The sequence below is a fragment of the Penaeus monodon genome, chromosome 36 (assembly GCF_015228065.2).
Source record: "Penaeus monodon isolate SGIC_2016 chromosome 36, NSTDA_Pmon_1, whole genome shotgun sequence".
NCBI lineage: Eukaryota > Metazoa > Arthropoda > Malacostraca > Decapoda > Penaeidae > Penaeus > Penaeus monodon.
This window is the reverse complement of record NC_051421.1, coordinates 13,998,087-14,003,014: the sequence shown is the minus strand read 5'-3', so window position 1 is coordinate 14,003,014 and position 4,928 is coordinate 13,998,087. Positions and strand designations below refer to the sequence as shown.

At 34.7% G+C, this 4,928-nt stretch overlaps 1 protein-coding gene across 2 annotated transcripts in view; it reads left to right on the top strand.

The window, feature by feature from the left end:
* The first annotated feature begins 405 nt into the window (after positions 1 to 405).
* LOC119595764 overlaps positions 406 to 4,928 on the top strand; it is an 11,229-nt gene continuing 6,706 nt past the window's right edge. Inside the window, exon 1 of one of the 2 annotated variants that reach the window (XM_037944904.1) lies at positions 406 to 511. The gene's annotated coding sequence lies outside the window, so the exon portion shown is untranslated. The other variant, XM_037944905.1, reaches the window with a different exon arrangement.

The window sequence follows — 4,928 nt, the reverse complement described above, 5'->3', positions numbered from 1 at the left end:
GCTAATGTCAGAATCTGACAAGGCACCATAAAAAAAAAAAAAAAAAAAAAAAAATATATATATATATATATATATATATATATATATATATATATATATATATATATATATATATATATATACATATATATATACACACACACACACGCACACACACACACACACACACACACACACACACACACACACACACACACACACACACACACACACACAATATATATATATATATATATATATATATATATATATATATATATATATATATATATATATATAAATGTAATGGGACGAACTCCTTAGAAGCAAAAATAATTTTACATTCATTTACCACGCTCCCTGAAAAAAATGAGTGCTATATAAAAGTACTGCTATGTATTTCATTGTTATATACCAACACCTGTATCCAAAGTTTCCACAAATGGCACGAGAGAGGAGTATAAGCTTTATCGGTACGAAGACACTTGTGTTCGATACGCTCCGAGGAACGGTCGCTCGCCTCTTCCACAGTGTAAGTAATTTTGTACGATCGCGAACGGTGACAGTCAGGTACAGCAATGATTCCTACTGTATTCGTATATCTTGATGAATTTAGTGTGTGCAGTAATGAAAATAATGATGAGCGAAATCGGTCAAACTTAGTGGCAAGTTAAGACTAATTGCGTCGTGGAGGGAGAGGGGGAAAATGTTTTATTTCCTCAAGTTTATGAGATGATTTTCGTTTAATGCTTCTTTTGGGTTTGATTAGTCTAAAAGCAATTAGCATATGATCATGAGTTGGGTATTTGCATACTGAAATTAAGTTTATTTTATAGTTATCGAAGGAAACAGAAATATAGAAGCGAAGTCTGTGTGAAACTGTAACGAAAATGACTATAAGGATGGTAATGATAGCATCAATTATTACAACTATAATACAATAATGATGACGAGGATGATAACAGATAGAATCAAGCAACAGAAACAAAATTAAGAGTACAGTGTCGGTGACCATGCAGTGATTGCTGAAACTTCAGAGCAAAAATAAGTGGAAAATAGTTTTTATATTTTGTATGAAAACGTGGAATCGTAACGATTTTTTTCTCCAAACATAAAGACCATGCACATATGAAGCTCTAGCATCGGGTAATTTTAGCTGACAAATCCAGAGAGAGACTATATCTATGTTTAGTTATCTAAGTTTCGAGGTGGTAATCGAAGCCAAAATACAGTGAAAATAATTAGACAGATTAGTACTTCAAACTCCATAATATGGGGCATAGAGAGTAGTTTTAATTTTGTTTTTTTATTATTAAAAACAGAAGAAAAGTTTAATGTGCTTTTTTTTATTAAAATAGTATAACAATTTTACAGTAAGTTCATAAGTCCTCAGTCATATTGAGCATTAGATAAAAATAAAATGAAGCAGTATGGGAGATGTGAAGCAACGACGACAGTTTCATTCATCTAGGCTTCTTTCTACATTATTCTCTTAAATTATTTTTTAATGTTGCAAAGGTGTCATTTCCGAAAGAAACACGATATGCTACCACACTCTGCATAACTTATTTAACCCATGTGTGTTTTGCATATTCCTTAAGCCTATCTATGCGGTTGACGATTTTGATTAATCATCCAAACTTTATCGCTGCTTATAGTCAACATTACACAGATGAAAATAGGCAGCTCTTGCATTTCGATAACTATAAAAGTATTAGCAATGTAGAATTGCATTAGACGAGTCTCTTCGTAATTACATTCAGGGAAAATGAATCTGAAAGTGCCCCTTTTCCAATGACTAATATAGGAAGATTATCAGTATTACGACTGTGCTGAAAGCCAAAGGCCTTTTCCTTCAGTGCAAATGGCCAGGGTATGGAAACTGTCGCGTCCTTGTCCAGGATGAGGGGGAAAAAATAGGGAAAATATATCACAAAATCGCGTTTGCTATATTGGGTATGAAGTTCTTTGCCCATTTAGCTCTAGCTGTCTATATGTCTGTTCATCTCGTACACAACCACAAATATTCACACACAAGTACTCATAGACTCAAACACATACACACGTACAAAACACACACATAGGTACAGAAACACACACACGTACACAAGCACACACACATAAACAAACACACACACATACACAAACGCACACACATACACAAACACACACACGTATGCAAACACACACACGTACACAAACACATCTTTTGTTACAACTGTGTGCTAGTCTGTGGGCAGGTGTGCTTGTTCAAACTTATTTACCTATAACAGTATCAACTTTTATACACAGTTTATAACGCACAGTTGTTTTCCATTAAAACAAAACAAACAAAATTACTGCCTGGCTTATTTCTCTTTTTATTCCACTTTTACTGTTATTGTGCATTTGTCTGAGCAATTGTGCTATTCTAACCTAAGGCCATTTTTGTAACATTTCATATGAAGTACAATGTATGTGATATCAAGAAAACTTTTTGGCTGAATCTGAGAAATACATTTAAATTTTCCACAGCCTTGCGAAGCGAAGAGTGGTGTGTATAATAAACAATGTAAGTTACAGTGTGGTCAGGAACTTCCACAATGTTTTGCTTGTAATTAAAAACCATAGTAGCATATTAAGTACTTTAATGGTTTTCTTCTATTTTATTATGTAATATAAAAATCACAACTTTTACTTTTTCTCAATACTTTGTATGTTCAAGTACAATGATTTCGTGTTTTGCAGCGACCGTGATACAACTTGAAACAATGCATCAAAGTGTTAGGGTTTTCGGGATGTTATAAGAAAGGCCTCTAGTGACGTGTATACCCATACAACAATTGACATTTACAGATAATTTACAGCACACTTGTTTTCCTCAGCACAGCGCAACACAGGCTCACCTTGTTTATTTTTTATTTGTTCGTACTATTATTGGCGTGTCTATGAGACTTGGCGAACATGGCGGCAACTGAGCATGGTTATCCAATGGTGTTATGTCAAAGATATCAAGATCGTAATTAGCTTCAAACACCTGTCTCCCAATATGAATATCGTGCACTCAATTAACCTTTTTGACTTTACATTCAACTAGAAAAAAAACAGTTATTGGCTTCTGATCGTTTTAAATAAAATCGATTATTTCTCAAACGCGATCTAAAAATAGAAAGCGGATAATTCGTGTTTTGACATTACACGAGCGGAATGGAAATGACTTAATTATAGGTTACGGAGAAAGCGTGAATCAAAACATACCATGAGACTACGTTGCACAGATGTATTTGGTAAAACATAAATATGAATGATTACATGGAGCATATTTGATTAGCTTCCTTGTAATCCTAAAAACGCAGATATGTATTAGTTTTATGGGAATTATTAAAGTCAATTATACAGTTGATGGTGACGTAACATTTATCCTTTTGGTGATCTGAAAATAATAACGTTATATAGATTCATTAATGTAGAAAAAAGTGAAACGAGCATAGTGTTTCATACCGATGATTCTGCATATTGCATTTAGTTTCCAGTATCGCTTTAAATCCAAAAGTAATGCAAATCTCGCAGGTATAATAATAGATCAAAATAACTACAAACTAATCCTAAACTGTATACGTAATCCATGTCTGTTTATCTCCATATGTGTTTACCCAATTCTCCCGTACATGAGCGGCCGGATATGCGTGGTATCTTTGGTATCATCAGTGAATAACAAAAGCTGGTATGATTAGAGCAATGTAGCGGAAGCATAAAGAGAATTGAGCAATTCGAGAGACATGACGATGGACCATTTGGTGTGGGTGCTAGTTCTCCAGGGGAGGGTTGTACTGTGTTTATGTATTACAGCCGTGTGATTAGACAAACGTTTGCCTTTACGCATTTACGTTCTCGGCGTACTACGCACGTGGATATCACTTTCCGGAATGCTTGAACAATGCTGGCGTCACAAATTTCGTGTTTCGCATTGCACAATGTTGGCAAGCCTGATGATTTAAGAAGGGTCAGAATTGGCTGCCCTGAATGCTAAATTGCTTCCCATATTGCTAAAAATGCAAGTGTTTTGATAAAGATATCTTGCAATACAGTTATTTCTACCCCAACAATTTATCTAAGCTGTCTCTAAACATTTCATAGTTGCCAGAAGTACGCAAACTTCAAATAAGTTGCCACGTGCCTTAATTATTTATACCATGAGATCGCATTATCATCGGCATTTCATATTTGACGGCTCTATTCTTATTATTGGTCATAAATGTATGCAGCTATTTTATGTAACACCCAAATCTATAAAAATCTGTTCAACTTATCAATTAATATACATTCTCCACTTTCTTTGAGTAAAGAAAGTGGAGGACCGTATAGGACGTCACATTTTGTTCCAACTATATGGAAAATTTAGCAATCGCTGAAATCGTCAGTCACTCAAATGTGAATCTCCTTGTTGATTTATTGCATACCTGGGGAAATCGTAACTTCCGAGGGTACATACGTGGTATAAATTTATTTTGGGTAAGGATTAGTTTAATAGCTAAAACAGTACCATAATATGCCCTCGACGTTTTTTATTTTGCCAAGGTCTGTTTTGAGTATCATCTAATAATTCTCATTAAAATTAATTTAAACAAACAATAGTTTTGATAGAAATCCGTACTAAATGTAAATCCCGAAAACATTTGGGAACCCTTGATGACGTCACAGTAGGCGATTCACATGCTGCTATTGTGTCTCACACTGAATCAAATGTTTTCGCAGATCTGCTTAATATTTCAGACAACAAATGACAATAGAGTTGTAATAGAAGAGACTGTGGTACATCAGAGGAAGTTTCAAGTGAGATTCTATTCGTCTGAGCCAGAAAATTTAGATGATCCAGCAGTGCAGAGAGGATGAGAGGGTGTATAGATGAATAAATGAAAGTGGGAAAGAAACAGTGGATAACAGAGAAAGACCACGACTCCGGAAGGCTG